At 59.2% G+C, this 23,482-nt stretch overlaps 1 protein-coding gene across 4 annotated transcripts in view; it reads right to left on the bottom strand.

The window, feature by feature from the left end:
* Positions 1-23,482, bottom strand: part of ELFN2 (extracellular leucine rich repeat and fibronectin type III domain containing 2) — a 52,580-nt gene that overhangs the window by 7,155 nt on the left and 21,943 nt on the right. For 2 of the 4 annotated variants that reach the window (XM_004743174.2, XM_045083902.1), the window contains exon 3: positions 6,094-10,825. The exons of the other annotated variants lie outside the window; for them this stretch is intronic. The gene's annotated coding sequence lies outside the window, so the exon portion shown is untranslated. The remainder of the gene's footprint in view (positions 1-6,093; positions 10,826-23,482) is intronic. 4 annotated transcript variants of the gene reach the window in all.

The raw sequence follows: 23,482 nt of genomic DNA, 5'->3' as shown, positions 1-23,482 counted from the left end.
CACCGGCAACAAGCTTGTACTGGGAGAGGCTGAGGGGACAAGCTCACTAGGTCAGGGAACCCTCTGTCTGCACCTCCGGCCCCTGCTGGGAGCGTCCGGGGAACGCATTTGTATGCGGGTATGTGCGCAGGTGTGCGCTGGCTCAGAAGGCTGGCGCAGGGGCGCCTGGGTGGCTCAGTGGGTTAAAGCTTCTGCCTTCGGCTCAGGTCATGATCTCTGGGTCCCGGGATCGAGCCCCACATCGGGCTCTCTACTCAGCGGGGAGCCTGCTTCCTCCTCTCCTTCTGCCTGCCTCTCTGCCTACTTGTGATCTCTCTCTCACTGTCAAATAAATAAGTAAATAATCTTTAAACAACAACAACACTGGCGCAGAGGTGTGCAAACAGACGCATGCAAGTAGACGGACATGCAGGCAGCCGTGTGTGCACCCTCATGCCCAAGCGGGAGCCCAGGATCCGTGCGCGTGCAGCCCGCCACTGGGAGTGCTCACCTACGTGTGGAGCGGTGGGGAAAGATGCGCGTAGGGGCATCTGCAGGGACGCAGACACATACCTGCTGGCATGTCAACATGTTTCAGACCGTGTGAGTTCCCCATGTTAATGTACGTGCGCACCTGTGCAACTGAGCCACACAGAGTGTCCCCCACCCCATTCCCCATGCCCTTCAGATCTGAGCTGCTCAAGCCAGCACCCCCAGCTGGGCCCAGGGGGTACAGGGCAGAGCTGAGCTGGCTGGAGCTTCTGGAAATCCAAGGCCATGCTGAGGGGATGTGAAGAGGCTGATGGTGGTGGGGGGTTGCTAGGAAAAGGTTTAGCGAGCCCGGCTAGTCCTTTCCGACCGCTTCCCTTCCCCAAACAGTCCAGCGTAGACAAAAGCCCCGACCTCAGCAACTCAAGGTGACCCTGCCCATGGCCCTCTCTCCAGCTCCTCTTGGTCTCCAGGATGGCCTGGCCCGGGGCCCAGCTCCCCTCACCCTCCCACCCCTTCCATGACTCAGACCGAAGGGGAGGAGGCTCCCCATCACCCCTTCCCGTGTGTGCGTCAGCCACTCGGTCCCAGTCCCTGGGCCGCCTGCCCACTGCCCCTTGAGGCCTGACGCAGCCGGGGAAGGGGGACCGCAAGGAGAAGAAGGTGCTGAGAGCAGCACTTGGCCCCCTGCCCGGCCGCACACCTACTTGAGGTATGGGGGAGGGCTGCTGGCTCACACCTGGAGCTGGGGGTCCTCATGGTCCTGGGGATCCCCCAGCACACATGCCAGCAGCAGGAGCAGGGCCCTGCCCCCACCCCTGGGGCGGTGGCGGGGGTGGGGGATGGCAGAGGGAGAGGAAGGAGTGAGGGAGCTGCAAATAGAAGGCCAGGCAGGAGGCAGGACAGGAAAGCAAAATACGGAGACAGCCAAGCGGGGAGAGACAGGGGATGGAGATGAATGGGGAACGAGCGTCTGAGACAGGAACCAATCAGCAGAGAGGCTCAGGGAGATGATGGAGGGCACGGAGCCTGCTGCCCACCCACCCGGGGCAGAAATGCCACCAGTGCCCAGCTCGCAGGGAGGGGCAAGCAGCCGGAAGCAGCTGTCGGAAGCAGAGGCCTTTGCTGCCCTGTGCCAGGGGTGTTAAACCTGGGAGAGCCTGGCCCAGCTTCCCCCCTTCCCAGCTGACCCAACTCCCCCTCCCCTACCCGTGCACTGGGCCTGCCCCCCACCCCCCCACCCCCCGCTCTGGCCCAGGGGGCACACTGTTGTGGCAGGAACAAGAGACCCCTGGCCCGAGCAGGGGCAGCCCCCCTCTCTCCAGCCAGCACAGAAAAGTTGGGGGGCAAGGTTGGAGGGTGCAGTGTACTGCAGAGGGCGCTTGGGGTGGACCCCAGTCTGGCTGGCTACAGATGTCCCCTGTTGTGGGGACACCCTGGATGGTGAGGAGGAAGGAGGGGCAGCAAGCCCTGACAGGTCTGAAGGGCAGAGCTCAGCTGGGGTCTCCTCCGTTCAGAGCCACAGAACATGAGTGACTCTCAGCAAATTTCATGACCCCCCACCCCGCCCCGTCTCTGGGCCTCGGCAACCGACCCCAGAAGTCACTGGTTTATCCAGCTGGCCTCTATGCCCTTGTCCTCCAGGTGCCACAAGGCTCCGGGCGCCTCCATGGACTCCGAATCCTTCACAACTGGAAGAACCCTTGCTCCACCCCGTCCCAGCCCATCCCAGAGGGGAAAGCGGACGCCAGGACCAGGGAAGGGTCCCATGTTGCTGGTGGCAGGTCAGGCTCAGGCCCCAGGGAGGCAGTGGCAGACCTCGATCTGCCAACCCCCATCCCTTCTGGGAGCTTCCTGGCCCAGAGGAACCCCCCCCTCCCCCGCCAGCTTAACCCAGGACATTGCTCGGGAGGCAGAGCGCACCGTCTGTCGTCTGTCGTCTGTCGGGCACCCAGGGCAGCTCCCCAGAGCAACCCCTCCCTGGGCTGAGTGCGAGGGCGGGCAGGCTGAGGTCTGCGGCAGAGGGGGGAGGGGCGGGAGGTGGGGGAGCCAGGATCAGCAGGGAAGGAGAGACATAGGGCTGCCACCTGCGTGGGCTGCTGAGTACCACCTTGCTATCTCACGGGGCTCCCCCAAAATCGCAGGCCGTGGCAGAGACAAATACACTGGACAGGGCAGGAGGCTCCCGTGGGGACACTGCTGGAGCAGATGTTGGTGGGAGCTGGGGAACAGGTGGGGTGGGGAGGGGTGCGGTCCACGTTCCCGCCTCCCAGGAGCAGGGACATGAGGGTGGACCGGGGAAATCTCATTTGCAGCAGCTGAAAGCCCTGGCCTGGATTCTTCCCTGGGCCAGGCTGGCCAAGGTCCCCTGAGGTGCCATTGTCACTGTCCAGGTCAATGCCATTATGAAGGATTAGGAGGCCTTAGGGCTCCTGGGACCCAGCCAGAACTCATGGGGCAAGCAGTCGCCTCACCTCTGTCTACTGAAAGACAGCAACAGGGTCCCCTCTGCTCTCTGGGACAAAGCCTGCCACCCCTGGGGTGGCTGGACATTGAATCTTGTCACTGCCTCCACCGCACTGGGGTTCCCCGGGGCACGCCGCTCTGGGCCTCAGTTGCATCTATAAAATGGGATCATTATACCTCCACCAAGGAACGGCCATTTGGCCATAAACCATTTGGATTTCAGGTACAATGAGCCCCAGCAGAAAGTAAGAAGTATGGATGTTGAAGACAAAGGGTCCTGGGATTGAATGCTGAGCTGTGTGACATACGGCACATTAATGAACCTCTCTGGGCTTCAGTCTCCTCACCTATAAGATAGTCATAACTATCCCTTTGGCTGACATTGCACAGTCCTTGAATCTTCTATCAATCCTGAGTGACTAGGGCTATTGGTCTCATTTTACAGGTGAGAAAACTGAGGCTCTCTCCTTCCCCGGCTTCCTCTAAAGAGCTGGGCTCGTGGCAGAGACTGGACATGCATGGACTGCCCAGGGGCTCTCCTACCCCTTGTGTATGCACCTTCTTCCCTATTAGGAAAGTGTCCACAAGCCAAAAGAAACTTCAATCTCTCCATCATTAGGAAGTACTTATTCCAGGCCAGTTGTGTTCCTCAACCCCCTCCCCCAGGCACAATTCTACCTCAGGGCCTTTGCACATGCTATTCTCACTCCTAGAATGCTCCTCCCTCAGTGTCTGCACAGGCCACTACCCCCACTTTATTCCGGTCTCTACTCAACTGCTCCCCTCAAGCCCACCTTCCCTAACACCAAACCTGGCTTGACTCCCTTCAGAGCACTCAGCAATGCCAGACATCACTTGGTTATTTATTATCAGCTGCCCTCCCCACCCCCCCCATCATGAAATCAAAGCAGGCTTTATTTTGTTCACAACTATAATTAACCTCCATGCCTGGCACAAGGGCAGACATGCAGCAGGTGCTCAGAACATGGTGTGTGGAATGAGAGCTCAGGGTTAGGGGCGGGGACGGAGGGCAGACAGAGATCCTGGGGTCCCCGACTCCACTGAGTCAGGATGTCACATATCAGAAGGAGGGGCCCCACTGATGGGGTGCTTATGGGGTGCAGGAAATGCACTGAGCCTTCCTGTTAGCCTCATGAGCCCCCCCTTATGCTTCTCATCTATAGATGCCCAAACGGGTTCAGAGAAAGACAGTGATCTGCCCAAGACCACACAGTGGGGGATTCTGGGCCCACCTGAGCTCTTAGAACTACCAGACTTTTCCCAAATTCCTGCAGAGGTAACATTCCCCAGCTTGCATGCCACCGGTGACAGGGATCTCAGCATCCACCGGCAGCTACTTACACCCTTCTTGAACAGATCTGATGGTTACAAATTTCTTCTTCTATTACAGAGCCAACTCTGACTCCTTGCACCTCTGTTCATTGGTCCAAGTGCTTTCTGGAGCCACTGAGATCAAGGCCAATATCCCCCGCTTCAAGGCCCCACCATTATCTCACACCCCTACAATCCACTTCTCTAGGCTACACAGCCTCACATCCTGTCTTCCTCTTCCTCCACTGGGGTTTCAAGTCCCCAGCTCTTGGATCCAGCTGCCCCTCGTCCTGGATGTCACCCAAAGCCCTGGGCCCCTTCACACATTCCACTGGGGAGCCCCAGTGCCCAGACCGTCCTCAGGCAGCTCTGGGCAGTAGGAGTCTGTGCTGCCCCCCGAGGTGCCCAGCTCCGTCCATCCCCCTTCCAGCACGTCTCGTTAGGCTCAGCCCTGCGCGCGGCTGTCCCCCATCTCGGGGGAGCTGGCTTCTGCCCCTTGAAACCTCAGCCCCAGCTCCCGGCTCTGCACCTTCTGGGGCTGGGCCAGCCGACCACGGCTGCACCTGTATCTGTGTCACAAGGGACACGGGGACCCGCTGCACACTCGCCCACGTTCCTGACACCTGGGCGCAAATTCACCGCACACCTGCTGGGGGTCCGGCCCCGAAGCAGACGTGCACGCCTTGGCTTCACCGAGCTTCCAGCTCACCTAGAAGAGCTGAAGGAGAACGCCACGCCACACCACCCCGCAGCAAGGGCTGAGAGCTACGGGGGGGCAGGGGAGGAGGGGGGTGCTACTTAATTGGGTTTGCACAGCTTTAACACATAAGTACCAGCCTCCAAGCCTGGTAGCCTTGGTCAGGGAAGGGGCCTGGCCTCATCTGCGGTGTCCTGGGCTGTCACATCACACTGCTGGCTGGCTCACTGTGTGACCACGGGCTGGTCAGCGCCTTGTCCCTCTGGGCCTCAGTTTCCTCATCTGTGCAGGGGGAGAACAGCTGCGCACTGGTGTCTCTCTGGTTTACCGGGAAACCACCCCCTTCACCAAAGCCCTCTGGAAACTCCCCACCGAGTCGTCACCCATGAACACAGCTGCTCCCGGGGCTGTCATGCCCATCATTAGCACGTGCGTCATGTCCACGCCTCAGTGGGAGGAGGTAAGCAGGAAGATGGGAGGCTTTTTACCAAAAGGCTCTGGTCTTGAAAAGCTACCCAGAAAAACTGACCACAGAGGCCTGACACCAATTCTGTGGAGAGCGCTTCACAGACGGGCCACTGCCCAGCCCCGAGCAGCCCAGACCCCAGACCACCTACCGCCAGGCCCTGGAGGGGAGCATGGGATCCTCCCGCCCAAAGCCAAGGGTGACCTGTGTTAAAAGTTCGCCTCCTAGTCCCACCCAAGGGGTTACCTCTGGCTTTCCCAGAATCCTCCAGGCTATTCAGAGAACTGCCTTTCCCAGCTCACCCCTGCCTCCTCCAGCTGATCCTTGCCCTCCCCTGACATACCCACCTGTCCCCTGCCCCCTACCTGACCCATCCCCCAACCTGACCCCTGACCCCCTCCCTGGGTCCCTGCCTCCCTGGCTGACCTCTGCACCTGGTCCCCACCTCCCCCACCTGACCCCAGCCTCCCAACTTGGCCCATGACCCCCCCACCTGGCCCCTGACCTCCCCATACCTAGTCCCTGAGCCCCCCCACCGGGCCCATGAACTCCCCCCCCCCCCCACCTAGTCCCTGACCCCCCCCACCTGGTCCCTGCTGGCCTCTTGAACTTGGCTCCAGCAAACCCCAGGCCCCGCTCAGCTGCAACCCCGGGCACTACTCACCAGTCTCCACTGGACCCGCTCTTTCACCAGTGCCTGCACACGCGCGGCTGCCTCTGCCTGCATGGCCTCCATTCATTCATTCAATAAACATTTATGGAGCACCTACTATGTACCAGGCACCGGCTAGGCCTGCCCTCCCAGCTCTGCCTCCTCCGCCTGCTTCTCCTCCAGGGCCCCAAGGGGTGACCAGTCCCTGCCTTCCAACACCCTCAGGGCAGTCCCAAGGCGGGGTGGCCCACGAGGAGCCCACCGGGAGAAAGAGAGGCTCCGGGGGCGCCGGGGGCAGCCCGCTGGGAGGCAGCCTGGCGGGGGAGGGATGGGCAGTCTAGCAAGGGGGACACAGAGTCCTGGCTCCCTCCCGGGCTGGGCCTAAGCACCTCTCACGTTAGCTCGTTTGCCCTCCGCACAACCTCAGTTATCATTCCCACTTTACAGAGGAGGAAACTGAGGTCTCACGACTCCTACACAGGGGCTTTGACCCTCCGTGGCACCAGGATCTGGGTCAAGAGATGCTGTGGGATCCTGTTTCATCTGGATAGTGCTTTCAAAACTTTTTTTTTTTTTTTAATTGAGTTGCCAATATTGAAAACTTCCGTGACTTCATTTCAAAAATCCCGGTTTCTCATGGAACAACCTGGAAGTTCTGGCTGCCCAGGATCTGCATCCCTGCACGGATAGAGCAAATGCCCATCCTCCCCCCTGCCTGTCTGGCTGCACTGCCCTCTGGCCCTGGCGCACTGGAGCTTGGGAGACCAGCCAAAGAGGGAACCTCAGCATGGGAATAGTTAGAATCCCAGCCTTGAGGTGGGGGGATCCCACGAGCCTCCTGGTCTGGGGCTCAAGAGCACCTTTGTCCCTGCCTCCCTCTTCTGTGGCTCTGGGACGGACAGCAAACACCCACTAGCTCTAAGCAGGCCCACGGGGGGAGGGGGACCCCAAACTAGGGAAGCAACCATATACTCTCCCAGATCTGCTTGTCATCCTAGGGAACCAGCTCTCTAATGATGCTGCCTGGGTTCCTGGGGCAGGTTCAGGGTTCCTGCTGAGGTTTGAGGTTTACTCGCTCCAAACACAATTCCTACCCCATAAAACACTGCCAGCTAAGCCTGCTGTGCACACCAGGAGGCCAGAGGCCTCCGTTGCAGAAGCCACACCCCGCAGACAGCTTTAAGTTCACCCCCTCAAAAGTAGGGCCTGCAGCAAAGGGCCCTGGGGTTTCTGGAATGGCCACTTGCTCCCACCCCTCTCCCCACAGACTTTGAGTTCCCCTAACTCTGCTCACCTGGGACACCTGCCCGCCCTCCCACTGCCTGTTGCAGGACCAGCACCCAGGGCCTGTAGCCAGCCAAGGATGCAGCCCAGCCCAACCGTGAATCAGGCAGAGGCAAGGGGACCCTCTCTTGGCCCTGGGGTAGCTTCTCTGGAGCGGGTGAGGGAGCCCCCAGGGGCCTGCAGCTGTGGCCTCGGAGAACAAGGAAGCTCTGTCCATGCTGGAAAAGCCCCGGAAATGCGGGGCAGGGTTGGGGGGGGCACCCCATGACTGCCGGCTGCGTAGAAACCATGGCCCAGGGCGCGTGGCCACCAAGCCACCCTCCAACAGCATGGGTCTGTCATCTCGGGGGGGGGGCGGTCCTCTGATGATAAGGCTGAGCCTCAAGAGTCCTATACCTAGCTACAGTTCCTTCGTCCTGAAACTCAAGGGCAAGCCAGGGATACCGGTGCCCCCTCCCGTTCTGCTGGAAGGGCGGGCCACGTCCAGCTCCAATCCTAGCTCTGCCACCGACCCCACAGCGTGGCCCCCTGAGTCTTAGCCTCCTTTTCTGTACAATGAGACTAGAAGGGCACCACCTCGGAGGGCGGTGAGTGAACAGCTACGGAGCAGAGTCTGGCCCACAGTAAGTGCTCAATAAACTCAGCTGCCCCTAGTATGGTCATGGCACCCTGGCTTTGTGGGAGGCGGGGGGCGGGGGTACCCAGCACACAGCAGGTCCTCACCACCCACTGCCCTATGGATGGCAGCCAAGAAGGGAGGAGGCCTGGCCCCCCAACAGTGTCTTCCTTTCAGTCTGAAGGGCAACACACCCCTCTTAACCTGCCCCTGTCCCCTCTCACAGGTCCGGCCCCCCAAAGGCCTGCACCCACCCCCGCCTTCTGCCTGCTCCCCAGCCTCGGTTTCTCTCCCATTGCCAAAGCACAAGGGCTGTTATAATTAACGGATTATCTCAGTGCGACAGCTGTGGTCCTTTGAAAATTGGGTTGAATAACAAGATCCTGGCGTATGGTAATTTCTTTTCATCTCCTGCTCCCCCTTTCTCTCTCCCTCACTTTAGCCTTGTTACGCATGCAAATGCTCTTCCCAAATATCTTCCTCCTCGGGCTGGCATGGCGAGGGGACCGAGGGGACCGACTAGGTTCTGCTTGCTGGCCAATGACTTGTGGGAACTGACCCTTCTGGGCCCCTCCCGTGGGTCTGGCACGGGGCAAAACGCCTGACACCTATGACTTGTGCCCTCCCCCTCCGGGGCAGGGCAGCCTAAAGTCCCTACATCTGGCTTCTCCTCCTACCTCCCCTGCCCTCCCCCTCCACAGGGGCCTCCCCTGAAGTCCAGGTCCTGGCCCTCAAACAACCTCCCAAAGCCTGCTCCCACCCCCTACCCAGCATCTCGGCCCCTCCCGAGGCTTCTGTTATCCCTTAGGTGCTGACCAGGCCCAAACCCCCCTACCCCAGCTGCCTCCTGTCCCCTTCCACTGTCCGCCCACTGCCCACTCCTGCTTCTGCCCCGAGCCAGCCAGAAGCCCGCAGCTGCCCAGCCCCTCAACACCTGGAAAGCTGCTGTGTACGCCCTCCCACTGCTCTGCCCTGGCTGCCTCAGCCTCCTTCCTTGCCCAAAATGAATTTCTCAATCAGCATCCTCACTGGTCTGTCTCCAATCTAATGGCCCCATCATTCAGCCATCACCCAGCAGAGGACGAGCCTCCTTAAAGGCTAAATCTGAGGGTAGCACTTCCGTCCTCCAAGGTCTACTGATCTGGTAAGATTCTAACAGCAGACCTGGAACGCCAGCTCCTGGGGTCCTGCGGAGCGGGTGCCTGCTCTCTCCTCTCCTGCCCTCCTGCTTTCTCAGCCAAGTAAACCAGCCTGGTTAGGGTCCCTCCTGTGGGTTCCCGCAGCCCGTAGGGTTTTCTCCCATCACCACCAGACTCGGAACTGCTCTTTTTACCCCTGGGCTGAGTTCTTTGAGGGAGGGCCTGATTCCCCAGGAAGGCCCAGCACCAAGCCCCCAGGAGGTAATAAATATTTAGTAACGACTGAATGAAGGAGGCCTGCCCTCTCCCTTGATAGATAAGAACACCGAGGCTCAGAGTAATTAACAACTTGCTCAAGATCACACCATTTGTGCGAGACAAAAACCAGGATTTGAACCAGGTCTGGACTCCAACGCCAGCCTTTTCCATTTCCTAGAGAGGGCTGCAGGGGTCACCCTCTGCACAGATCTCTGGGAAACGGAACCTCCCTCTGGACAATAAGAGATGGGGCTCCCTCAGGCCGTCACTTCCTTGAGTTTGACTGTCAGCTAGCCCCATGACTCCCAGGGCCTCAGCCTGCTCATCTGTAAAGTGGGAAGGAGCCCCCCTGCCTCACCCCATCTCAGGGGGTGACCGAGGGGGCAGAAACTCCGGTCTTGGAGAAAGTCCATCCGGCTAATAACATCTGGGGGTCTTCCCACCCTCACCTCAAACCCGACTGCGTTGCCCGTGGGAGGCACTCCTCAGAGCTTGGGGTTGGGTAGGGGTGGGGTTCCTAGGATGGGAGACATGACACAGGACAGAGACATTCCTCAGGGAGAGCCAGTGAGAGAAGCACAGAGAGTCTGGGCAGCAGATCGTGACCCTGAGCGAGAGCTTCCCTCTTGGCCTCCACGTCCTCATCTGTGAACTGGGCCCATTAACGCCCACGTTACAAGGCTGCAAAGGGGACTAACCGTGCAAAGTGCCCAGCACGGGGCGGACACTGCCATGGCCACAAGGTGCAATGGAAATGTGATCGTGCAGTGTAACCCCGGGGGAAAGGAGAGGAGAGGGGGCAAGACAGAGCAGGACCATTCATTCCTGACTCTCTACCCTCAACAGCCCACAGAATAGAGCTCACACCCCAGCATGTCGCCCTTGGGCCCCTCCCCCAGCCAGCTCATACCCCATGACGTCCCTTCATAACCTGGGCAGCTGTTCCTGAGCCTGGGATGCCATTCCCGCCCTTTTCCACCCCCTGTAGCCCAGACCTCATGCCTCTTACTCCAAGAAGCCTTCAGATTTCCTCTGTGCGGGGAGAACAGTCATCTCCCCGCTCTGCCCCCATCCCTTGATTCCATCCCCATGGAATCCGGGAAGGATCCTAGAGATCGTCTCACCCCACCTCACCTCCCTCCTGTTGTACAGATGGGTAAACTGAGGCACGGACGAGGGACAGCAGCTCTCCAGGGATACAGTTGAACCCAGGCATCTCTGCTGCTTCCAGCCCTGCATGCAGCTTCTCTCCTGGTGCCGAGCCGTTCAGCCCTTACCAGTCTTCTCCAAGCCCCACCGCCCCCAGCCCGGAGCTACCTGAGGACGGGACCCCATCTTCCTTTCTGCTCCCCAACCCCAGTGCCTAGCCTAAGGCCTGGCGCATAGTAGGCACTCAGTAAATGTCTGTTGAATTGAATTGCGCTCAGGGCGGCCAGTCGTCTCTGCTCTGTAAGAAAAGCATAGAGTTAGTGGAGCTGTCCCTGTGGCAACAGGGGTGGGAACCAAGCTGGTGGGGGCGAGGAGTCCGGCCTGCCCCCCGAGGACCCCAGGGGCCCTGAGAAGCAGAGCGGGGGATGAGAAAGTAAGTCCAAGTTGTGCCCCAACAGGCAGCATGGCCCTGGCCAAGTCAGGGCACCCCGGGGCCTCAGTGGCCTCAGCTGTCCAACGGAGAGGACACTCCAGTCCCCCATAGGCTCTGAGGACCGTCTGGGACAAGAACCAAAAGAGACGGGAGGAGTGTAAACACTGACTCCCAGCTCACAAGCGTCCAGCGCTCTGTGCCTGACACATGAAGCTGGATGAGACTTCTACCCAGTTCTACAGATGGAGAGACTGAGGCTCAGACAAGGGCGGCTTGTCCGAGGCCACGCGGCCCACGCCCTGGGGCCCATGTTGTGAACACAGGCTCTCTGCAGAGCTGGAGGGCAGTGGGGTAGAACCAGCCCCAAAGACCTTGAACCCACCAATAGGGGGCCCGAGCCCAGGCCCAGACCGGCAAAGATTCTCCAGGCAAAAGACCCAGCGTGAGCCCCAGAGCCGCGAAGGGCAAGATGAGAAGCCAAGTTCTCCCCTTCCCATAGGGGCGAGCTCTGATTCCACAGCCCCCAGGGGGTTCAAAGCCATCCTCAGATGCAAAGGCTGCAAAGGCCTCTTTTGCACAAGGCCCTGGTGTTAATATAGATCGGGAGAGACTATAAATACCCAGCCAGGCCAAGCACGGCAGAGGACTGCACCGGGACCAGCCCAGTAGGGGCTCTAACCCCAGCCTTGCCCCACAGCCCTCCCCCCACCCTGGGACCTCAGTCTCCATAGGCTACACTCTGACCAGGACAGCTCGGGTTCTTTAACCCAACAGGCCACAGTTCTGTGGCCCAGCCAGGCCAGCGAGGCAGGGCAGGGGGTGGGGGCGCCTTTCCGGGCCCAGAGCGGAGATGTGGGAAGGAAAAGAGGAGGCCACGAGACAGCCGCCCCCTGGATGCACCTGGGACACCTGGCCTAGAGCCCAGGGGCCCGAGGCAGGGGCCCAGACAGTAGCCACCCGTTCAGTCCTTCCCTCGATCCCTCCTGCAGCCATCTTGAGAGTACCTCCCGCTGGGAGCCAAGGACCCACAGCCAGGACAGAGCCTCGGGTGGGAGGCCTAGCGTGGAAGCCCGCAAGATAAATGAGCACGCCGCCCCTGCCCCTGCCCCTGCCCCTGCCCCTGCCCCTGCCCCTGCCCAGGCCTGCACAGGGACCATCCTCTGGTTCCCATGCCCCGTCCCAGCCGGCATCACGGGACACCGGTTTTACACCTGCCTTCTGCCTGGACCATGACCTTGTCAAGGACAGAGACGGGGAGGGCGGTCTCACTCACCCTGCAAACCCCGGGTCCAGCAGGGCACCGAGGAGGCGCTCCATCAATGTTCACAGGCTCACAGGATGACTAAGGGGCCATGGGGGCGCAGAAAGGGTACCCACGCGCAGGGCTGTGATGTGGCCCAGGGCAGGTAGAAAGGCGGGGAAGGGAGCTCACTGTGCCCAGCACAACTGTGCGCCAGGCCCGCACACTTGACACACAAGAGCCATGCTGTTATGCCTCCCTAGAAGGATGAGGAGACGGAGGCAGACAGAGGCTCAGCGATGTGTCCAAGGACCCAAGGCTACAAAGTAGCCCAGCACCCAGAGCCCCCCAGCACCCACGAGACAGGGCCGCTGCAGGCCGACTCCCAGGACAGCTGTTACAAACAATAAGAGACGTCATTTGCAGAGCCCAGGACCCCCCAGAGGCCTGATATCCAGGCGAGGGATTAGTGTCCCATTTTCTCATCAACACGTCGAAACAGCCCCAAGAGGCAGACAGACCCTTACAAGCCAGGCAGAGACACTATGGCTCCAAGAGGTGGTGTGGGACCCTCCACCTCTGCCTCCTCCGAGATTCATGGTCAAAGGCTGCAGACCTGGGCCCAGGCCCGACTCTGTGCCGGCCGGCTGCTGAGCTGAGCAGGGACCAGCCAATCCCTGAACCTCAGCTTCCCCAAGACCCATCTCCTCTGCCCCACGCCACTGCTGCGTGGAGCCACGGGGTAGACCGAGGAAAGACGCTCCCCACCCCCTTACCAACTGTACAGTGCTGTCCATCATCAAGGGAATGAACTGTCTCTGTTATTCTCTCCTTGGCCTTTCTCAGCCAACTCTGCCCTCCTTTCTAAAAGGCTACGAGAGTTTGTGTCAGCTGGTTTGCACAGTACCCATCCCTATGCTCAGGGCCCAGGGACCGGGTACTCTCTTTATGCCCCTCCTGCAGGAAACTGATTCTCAGAGAGGTGAAGTGACTTGCCCAAGATCACACAGTCAAACAGGAGTGCACTTAGCCATGACACGGGACATCTGCCCCGGAGCGTCTGTAAATTCAGCCCTGGTGGCCGCTCGAACCCTCCCTGGAGCATGAATGCCCACCTGCTCCCCAGTTTATCCGACTTGCCAGATGTATGCAATATTCATATCCCCATCAGCTCACACACCCCTCTCCAAAGCCCTGGGAGCCCTATTAATCATTCAGACACACCTGCATATTCATTAACTTCCGAATTAATACAGGGCCCCTTATTACTTCGGGCCTGCTGCCTGCATTAAAGACACTTCGACTTCATTCATTATTAAACTCCCCAGACAAATGATCACATCCCTCCTTCAGAGGGGGGCGGGGCCCAGGCCCCGAGCCAGCAGGTTTGCTCCCAGCGCCAGCTGCTGAGTGACCTTGAACCTGGCCCTCACCCTCTCTGGGCTATCTGCATGGTTACCTGGTAAAACCACGCAAAGGACAGTCTCTAAGCACTGCTAGGGCTCATCGAAGTTGGCCCCATCCCATCCTTCTGCAGACTCTTCTGCCGCTTGCCTGCACTTCTGTGCCTCTCTCTGGCTCCCACGATTCACAGAACTCTAGTCTCCACGAAACAGGAGCCTGTCCCCATGACAGTTTTCCTGGTCCTCCCCCACCAGTGGCCTCCCCTCCTGCCCCTCAAGGGTAAGGTCTGCCCCCGCACTGAGCTGGCTGGGCAGGCCACGACCTGTCCCAGATCAGAGAGGCCGTGTCCCAGGTCTTGTGCTAAGTCCTGCATCATCCCAGCCATTTTCGAACAATTTCCACTTTACAGATGGGAACACTGAGGCCAGTGGGGCCACGGCCAGCTCTCTGGGAAATGCTGGCGCCGGCTGCAAACCTGGGTCTTTCTCACTTGGGAGTCCTGGACTCCTCACCATTGTACCTGCCCCCTGAAGGTGTGATGCTTGGCCACCACTCGCGCCGGCTCGGCTCTCCCCTGCCTGGTTCCTCTGCCCGCCGACCCCTGCCCCTTGGAGCGGTGGGCAACATGGACCAAAGCCCCCATTCCCCGGCAGGTGCCCTGATCTATCTCCATCACACCTGGCGCTGGGCAGACCCGGGGATGAAGCAGCGAGTATGTCACCGCTGGCTCCGTACTGCCTTCCACCTCCCTGCCACGGGCGCCTCCTTGCAGGGCTGCTTCCTACACACCCTGGGGCCCGAGGCTTCGCTCCCTGACCCGCCAGCTGTGTGACGGTGGGCCCATTACCAAACTTCTCTGGGCTCAGCCCCATCATCTGAATCACACTTGACTCTGCCCTCTGCCTTGTCCATCCTTCACCTCCAATCCATCCCGACATCGGTCCAGGCCGCACATCTGTACATCCGAGCCACTGATGGCTCTTACTCAGACCACAACCACCTCCCAGGGTTTCAAGCGTGCCCCAAGCTCCTCCCCACCCCTCTGCTCAGCTGCCAGAGAGCCTCTCGAAATGCCATCTATCATGGACCCGTAGAGAGACCCTCTCTTAAAACACTTCCAGAAGCTTCCATGGTTCCCAGACTGAAGCCATAAATCCTCCTGAAGGTCAAAGCAGCTGTGGGCTGAACTGCCCACGGCAGACCCTCCCTCCAAGCTTTCCTCCAAGGCGGCTCTCCCCTCTCCCACAGTGACTCTCTCTCCATTCTTGTCTGTGGCAGGTGTCCGTCCCCTCTCCACCCCCCCCCGCACCCCCAGCACCACTGGGGCCACCGGCAAACACAGTGTGCTCGCCACTGGGGCTCCAGCCCCACGCGGGTCAGCACAGTGATCCTGGGGCCTGAACAAACACCTCGGTCAAGTCAAGACAGCAAACCTACAGGGCTGTGGTCAGGGCCAACAGGGAGCCTGGTAGACCACAGAGGAGACCTCACCGCTCTCGGTCTGTGTGCACACACAGCTCCCCACCTCCCAGGATGAGAGGATAAAGCACCTCAGACCCCTTCCTCAAATGAGGAAACTGAGGCTCAGAAAGACAAAGTGGCCCCCAAGGTCACTGCTGATAAGTGGCCCTCACCACATGCCAGACCCCCATAGGCCTTTTACACAAATGAACTGTCAACCCTCTCCCCAGCCCGGTGGGACAGGCCCTGTTAACTATACCCATTTGAGAGATGAGAAAACTGAGGCCCAAAGCAGTGATGCCGCTTGCCCAAGGGCACAGAGCAAGGAAGGAGAAGAGTCTGAGACCAAGCCGTGGCCATAGAGTCCTTCTGCCCCTCCAGCTTGGCTCAAATCCTCCCAGGCCCTCCTCGGCCAGAGGCGCTCAGGGTGGGAGGCATCCCAGCTCCAGCCCGGCTCCCTGGTGGCAAGGCCTTGAGCCAGACCCTCCCTGTCGGGCCCCGATTTCTTCACCTAGAAGGGGGTGGACAAGATGCACAGAGCAGAAGGACATTATCCACGCGCCTGTGGGCCTAGAGCTCCCCAGGCGCTGGGTCAGCAAACTGGTCTCCCTTCTGCAGGGGTAGGAGACCCGGGGTGTGACATGGTAGGGAGTTCACTCAGGGTCCGGGGACAAGCAGGGTGCAAGGCCCTGCCTGTCGTCCTGGAGCAGACCGCAGAGCCAACAGGCGGCCCGAAGAGAGGCCAAGGAGACAGTTGGCTGCTCCCCAGATGCCGAGGCTGCTTATTAACTGGGAGGGCCACCCATGGAGGCTGGGGATCCCTGCAGGGCGCTGCACTCTGCCAGCGAGACGGTCCACATCTACTGAGAGCCTACTGTTTACCTGGCCCGGGATTCCGGCCACATTATGATGGAGAAAGAAAGATGAGCGAGAAACTCATGCACCAGTGGAGACTCAGGCAAACGGAAACCCAACACACATACACACACACACACACACATACACACAGGAGATTACTGCTTCTAAGGAAACCCTCCTCCCAATTATTCTGTAAAATAAATAACCAGCCTCTAATTTCTCATATTAAAAAAACAAAAACAAAAACAAAAACCTCAGTTGTTACAGATTGGAGCTGTAGAGGGAGGTAACAGCCCCAGCCTTCTGGATGTCTTCTCTCCACACTCCCAGTGAACTCCGTGAACACACTTGGGTCCAGGACCAAAGCCACTGTGCGTGGGGACCACCCGCCTCCCCCAGTGAAACTCACTCCTTCCACTTTTTGACCCTCTGGGGGACTTCATAGACAGTCAGAGCTGGAAGCTCCCTTAGCCCGTCCAGGCCCCAGGCATACAACACAGAAGGAGACTGAGGCCTCTCCTTCTGGGGGGGTCCCCTCCTGTCCCACCCACCAAAACACGACTGCTCCTCCAGGCTGTGTCCCCGATCTAACCACAGCTGCTCTCTCTTACCCGTGCCTTCAGATGCCCCAGACCTGCCAGACCAGGTCAGCTTCTGGAACAAGCCCACGCCTGCCCACACGTCTCTTCCTGGTCAAGGTCACCACCACCCACCAGCTTGCTCCGGACACAGACCCTGGCACTATCCTCAACTGCCTCTCCCCACCGCCCTGGTAGATGATCTGCCACTTCTGTCCCCAAAATGTCCCACATTTGTCCTTTGCTCCCCACCTCACCAGGACTGTCCAGCTGCCCACGTGGCCTTCTCCAGCCCCTCCGTAGAGCAGCCCGAAAGAGTCTTCCAGAGAGCAATGCTGAGGCTGCCTCTCCTGCTCACAGTCTTTCTGGGGCTCCCTGAAGGCCCGGGCTAAAGTCCAAGCTCTTTGCTGATGTGAGATGCTTCTGTAAGAGGTGCTGTACGTTCCCCACCTCCTGCTCCAGACTCAGCCCCCCTCACATCCTCCGCCCACCCCACCCCACACTGGCACTGGCACCCCCTTCTCCCTGCACTCGCCCCCACACTGTGAACCCCAACCGTCTCTAGCTCGGGCATCGCCTCCTCCAGGAAGTCTGCCCTGAACCCTAGGTCTGGCTTCACCATTCCACAGCAACCCTGTGTTCTACCAGCACCAAGTAGCGTCCCCCTAAACGGCCACCATCTCCCTTTCAGAGGGCCAAGACAGCACCATGTCCCCTCTGTGTCCTCACTGCCAGCAGGCGGACTGATGCAGAAGAGGTGCCTGGGGTGTGGGACTGAAAAAGCAAAAGAAGCAAAAAAAGCAAAAGACCCCCAGAGCACCCCCAAGAGGTGCATCACTCCCAGTTGGTCTCTGTCCCCACCCCCCACCTCCCCACTTGCTGAGGCATGCTCATTTTTACTACTGCTGACAAGATAGCCTCCCAGCCCCTTACCACTGTTGTTATGACCTGCAGCTCCCATGTCCACCCTGGTCTCTGCCCACTCAAGGCAACGTGGTCAAGCAGGTACAGAGAAGCTGGGAAAGGAGCCCTACCAGGGCCTGACAGAACAGAGCTTACAGGGCCCATGGGGCCCCCATTAACAGATGAGAAAGCTAAGGCTCTGAGAAAGAAGAGCAGCTGACCTGAATTCTCCCACCTGGTGGGACCAGCCAGAGGCTGACTCCTGCCCCCCGTGCCCTCGTGCTGGACCCAAGAGCTTTCAACATGGAAGGAGCAGAGAGAATGTTCACGGAGCCCGCTGGGCTGGGCATCTTTGGAGGCCGCAGTCATGGAGGATGGTACATGCCAAGTCTGGGGGTCCCTTGCTCTGTACCCCTCCCAGCTGCATGGCCTAGGGCAGACTGAACCCTCCTCGGAGCCCATTCCTCACCTGTCCCTGTATTTCAAGGCTGCCCTGCAGGCGTGTGGCGTTCAATCACATTGTCATGACCACGGCCAACGAACTAGTTCACCATGGAGCGTCCCGGAAGCCCGGCAGATTCGCTCACCCAATCCTCACAAAGACTCCATTAGAGGTGGGTTCGGACAGTCTCCCCATTTTGCAGACAACAAAACGGAGGTGCTGGGTCCAAAGACGCCGCCCAAAGCCAAGCAGCTGGAAGCGAGGAGCCAGGCGCACAGTGCTGGGGACAGAAAGCGTCGCTAGGGGTGGGTGTTCGCTAATGATGTTAATTCCTTCCTGGCTCAGACCTTCCCTTTCATCCTTCAAAGGCTCCCCGAATCCATGGGCCCCTTCTCCCGCCTCCTCCGTGCAGCCACCTGCTGCGTCTTCTTCCCCTCCACAGAGCAGAACTCTCTCGACCTCTACAGCCTCCCCTTCCACTGAGCCTGCCCAGGGCTCTCGACCGCCCTCCCTCCTCGCCTTTGTCTCTGGCTCGTGAAAGTCCCCCAGGCAGGCGCAGTCTCCTAACGGCCCACCCAGACTACCCTGCCTCCGCCCACCCTCTGCCCAGCTGCCCAAGGAAACTTCCGGAGGCACAGCAGGCTTGTGGGTCACTGCCCTGCTCAGAAGCCTCTGATCGCCTCCCTGGTCCTGACTGCGGCATTCAAGACCTCTCGTGATCTGTCTTGGCCGTGTCTCCGCAAATCTGCCCTCCCACACCACCCTGTAACCCGGACGCCCATCAGAACAAACCACTCCCGGCAGCATGGCAACAAACCACACACACAGGTGCCCACACGTACACTGGGCCTCCCTGGCTCCTCTCTTGAACCTTCCTGCAGCCTTGATCCCACTACCAGCCTCTCACCCGACCCCAGAGTGGCACTGCCCAGAAGTCCCCTCCCCAGCGCCTCAGCTTTTCCCACTCTGTGTTCCATCCTGGGACACATCATCCACACCCGATTTCCAGGTGCGCAGCATGCTCCCCAGTGCAGGACTCACTACCCAGACTCCTTCTCCTGGCCCGAAAGAAACTCCCAAGCCTTGCCTCCTCCCCAGTCTCCCAAATCCTCCTTCCCAAACCCCAGACCCAAGCACATGAGCTTCTCCCCCTCCTCTGAACTCAAGGAGTCTTTTCACACCTCTTGGCCTTTCCCCTTGAAATTCCCACAACCCCTTCTGCTCTGCCCCCACCTCATGAATCCTACTTTTTGTGCAGAATTCAGAGCCACCTCCTACAGGAAGTCCTCCAGTCTGCTGGGGCATCACTCACCCTAGTCGGCCTTTCCCCTTGGCTGTACGGTCCCTGATGGCAGGAACCATTCTCGTTGACCCCCAGACCCTCAGTGCCTTGCACAATGCTTGGTTCATACTAGATGCTTGAGAACTATCTGCCGAATTAATGCACTTCCCTCTTGTACCTTCCCGGAGCTCCCGGAGGCAGAGGGGACAAGTTCATGAGCCAACAAGGACCCGTGCGAATCTGCCCTCTCTCCACACCTGCGCCAGGCTCCAGCTGCACACCTGAGCTACCGCAGGGGGCGGCACCTTCCTCCCGGACACCCACCTCACCTGGCTGCGGGCTCCCAACAGGCCAGAATAAAACACACAGCCTTCCCAACTTCGTTCCTCGCCTTTCTACTCACTCCCCAGGGCCCACCTGGTCCCCCAAGGTGCTGATCTCCCCCTATTCTGCAACCTCGACGTCCCTCCAGGAAGCCCCCCAAGTGGAACAACTCCATTCAGAGAAGATGACCCCCCCATCCCACCAGTCCTCAGGCCCCTTAGCTCTCCTTCCCCACACCCCTGTCCCTAGCTCCGGGCTGACTGCAAATTCTAACCAGAGACAGACTCCCACAGCGTGTAGACAACCACCTTCATGGCCACAGGCCCAGGGACAACAGCAGGGACAGCCACTGTGTCTTCAGGGCCCCTCAGCCTCCTGGATAGACCAGGGCTGCATTAATAGGGCTGGAAGATGGGTAGTCCTGAGGTCTTAAGGCTTCCTAGCAAGTGTCTGGCAACAACCCCCTACCCGAGAAGCTCAGCCCACCAGAACCAGAAGAGGCTGTAAGCCTCTGAGCTGTCACCCATTAGACAAGATGACAGACTCGGGCCTACAGAGATGCAGTGACCCCCCACAGCCTCCCCAGCTTCCTCCTAGCCCCGTTGTACCTGCCTATCGAGGGCAGCCTCTAAGTCCCTGGAGGGCAGAATCCCATCGGATTCCCCCGCCAAGACCCCTACTAACTGGCCCAGAGCAGGAGTTCAGAAGTTCCCATGAACGAACAAATGAATGGGCGCTGGATTGAAATCCCCCCCCCCTTCCACCCACTCCACCTGTAACTCATCCTGTCTTCTTCACAAGGGGACCAAAAAGTAGAGATCAAATAAGGGCATTAGCCCAAAAGTGCCTTTAAAACCATACATCGGAGTGCCCTGGTGGCTCAGTCACTTGAGTGTCCGACTCTGGACTTGGACTCGGGTCGTAATCTCAGGGTCATGAGATCGAACCCCAAATCAGGCTCCGCACTCAGCAGGAAGGCGGCTGGAGATTCTCTCTCCCGCTCTGCCTTTCCCCTTGCCTCTCAAATAAATAAATAAATCTAAAAGAAACACACACACACATAAATCACGACACACCTGGAAGGGACTTCTAATTCCAAACGCATGAAAACCAAGGCCGAGATGCTAGATTTCCTTCTTGTTCATTGAATGCCATCTCTCGTGCCCTGGGGCGGGCACGAGGCATCCAGAGGGATCAGAACAGACGCTATGCTGCCCTGAGGAAGCTCACAGCTGGAAAGGAGTAGTAATTACAGGAGACCAGTAATTGCAGGGGGGACATGGGAGAGCCTGAGACTACCAAGGCCAGGTAGGGGTGTCCAGTCAGGCCTCCTGCAGGAAGGACCATCTAGCTCTCAGGGCCATTAGAAACAAAGGGCCCCCAAGGAGCCAGGTCAACGAGCAAATAGGCCATGCCACCCCACAAGCCGATGTCATCTCAGATGAGCTGTGTCACAAGCAGGACACAATCCCAGGAGGTGTGTGTTGCCACCATCCCCATTTTACAGATGAGGACATCGAGGCTGGGGGAGCTCAAGCAACATGCCTCAGGCCTCAGAGCTCTTGGGCAGCAAAACGGGTGGTCTCTGGGCCTTCTGAGGCCCCCACCATGGAGGCGGGGAACAGGGTCTAGAACATTCAGCCTCTGACCTAAGGGCCAAGCTGCACTGCCAGCAGCCGGGTGAGCCGTTCTCAGACACAGCAAGGCCAGTCCCAGCGGCCGCAGGCCAGGACAAGCACACAGTGGGCCGTCAGCAGATGGCCACAGCTGGATCCGAAGAAATCCCCGCACACAGCCCAAACAAACCTTCCAGACATGGGCACCGCCTCGTGCCGGGGAGGGGCGCAGCTGCTGGGAAGCATGAGGTTTCCTGGTAACTACACGCGGCCCAGGCGGCCCTCCCCTTTAATGCATGCCAACGAAGGGCATAAATTTCTGCTTACTTAACTTCACAAATGCGAACAAGCTCATAAAAAATAAGTTATTCCTTCTCAGCGCCACAACACCCTTCGGCTGCTTAATTTTGTCTCTCCCCTCTCCCCCAGCCTCCTCTTGTAAGGGAAGCAAAAGCTGCAGGTCTGGGAGTTCCCACCCCCAAGTGGGTCTGCCCTTCCTCCCCTCCACCCTCTGGGCTAGAAGGAGACACCTCCACAGAGGAATCTGAAGGCCCCGGGGCGACCCTGCTCCAGCCCCCACAGCTGTGTGACCTGGGGTACTGGCTGAACCTCTCTGATACCACTGCCTCATCCACGGAATCCGCTGGAATCACAGCTACACCCTGCCTGCCTCGGGCCGGTGTGAGGATCAAACAAGATAATCCCAGTAAAGTGCTTAGTTCGCTCCTGGCACCGAACAAGCCCTCAATAAATGTTAGCCCTTGTTATTATGTAAAGGAGAGCTAAATACCCCCCAGTTAATCCATTTGTCGAGTGTGCCTTCTGGGGCAAGCTGGCAGCTCCAAACACCGCCCACAGATCAGTTTTGTTGGCCGGATCACCGGTGAGAAAAACCCGAGCTTGCTGCAGTAGCAGAGCCCGAGCGCCCATGTTGACCACAGGCCCCGCCATGCCCTATTGCCTCACTCGGACCGGATTCGAACCTTTAAGTGATCTGATCCCCATAGGCCCCTGAGTTTGCCACCCCTGGTTGAAGCCCCTCCGAATCTTTTCCAACAGGTGAGTTCACTGAACACATCGTTAGGCCAGAGGACAGATGGGGAAACAGGCTCACAGAGAGCCAACGACGGGCCCACAGTCCCTGGGGGAGAGGCTATGGGGTCAGACACGTGTCCCAGTCCCACTGTGCCAGCTCGAGAGACTCCTCCCTGTCACACAGAGGAGGAAATGGCCTATCAGCCTGGGGGCAGGAGAGACAGGCTTGGCCTCAGTGAGCTCAGTGTGTTAGAGACCAGGTGGGCGGCAAAGTAGGAGGAAGGGCCTGCCCTGAGCCTCACCCCAACCTGGCAATGGGTGTGCCAAGCCAGGGCGGCACCCCGATGAGCCAAGAATGACTGTGGTCATTCGGTCATTCTTCCTCTCACATCAGTCTCAGATGGCCCCTCGAGGCCCCTCCCCAGTCAGTTCCAGCCGTTGTGCATTCCTACGGAACCAGGCATGGCTCCCAGCTTTGCAGGTCCTGCCCCTACAGAGCCCAGCATCAGAGGCTCCAAGGGAGGGGGATGGGGCTAGAGCTGGCCCATGCCCCTCAGGGCCCCTCCATACCCTCTCCCTTGAGGGCACCTCCAGGAAAGACCTCGGCCAGAAATTGCAGCCCGTCCATCCACACCAGCCCCTCTTCCGATGTCTCAAAGAATAAAAAGCCACAGCCCCAACCTGCTTCAGCCAGAATTACCACCAGCTACACCCCCGTGAGCCCCCATCTCACAGAAGTGGAAACTGAGGCCCAAGCAGGAGCAAGGATGGATTCCCTATGGTTCTACAAAGGGAAACCGGCCTTGCAAGACCTGTCTTGTGCGACCCTCCAGCCAGCACCAGCCGGGAAGATCCAGAGAACAGGGGCCCAGACTTACGCCAGAGACGCCAGCCCGCTGCCCCAAGTGCCCTCTCCAGGCCTCGACTTCCCCATCTGCAATATGGCTGACTCCCACACAGTGAGCCATTCTGGGAGGGAAGTCGGTGGGGAGGGTCCTCCTCACCGGTCAGCATGGTCATTCCTGCGTGTGCCTCAACTTCCCCAAAGGGCGGTGGGGCTTCTGTGCCCTCTGTCTTCCCCAGAGCCCCTCTCCCTGGGCACCCCTGCATCCAGCAGTGGTACAAGGAACAATCTAGTAGTTACCAGAGACCAGACACCATGCTGAGAGCTAGCTGGGTGCTGTTCCTGCCTGTTTTTTCAGACACGGAAGCAGAAGCACAGAGAAGCTAAGTCATTTGCCCAAGGCAACTTGGGAAGAAAGAGCCGGTGGACTCATGGGCAGACCAAGGAGCAAGGATGGAGAACCCAAACCTGGTTATGGGTGCACAGGTGAGGCAGAGGATAAGAGGAACACGGTGGGGATGGAGGAGGACAGAGT

This window comes from Mustela putorius, unplaced genomic scaffold, assembly GCF_011764305.1.
Source record: "Mustela putorius furo isolate JIRA1106 unplaced genomic scaffold, ASM1176430v1.1 tig00000738_pilon_pilon_pilon, whole genome shotgun sequence".
NCBI lineage: Eukaryota > Metazoa > Chordata > Mammalia > Carnivora > Mustelidae > Mustela > Mustela putorius.
The sequence above is the reverse complement of the archived record's forward strand: the minus strand, read 5'-3'. Positions and strand labels throughout refer to the sequence as shown.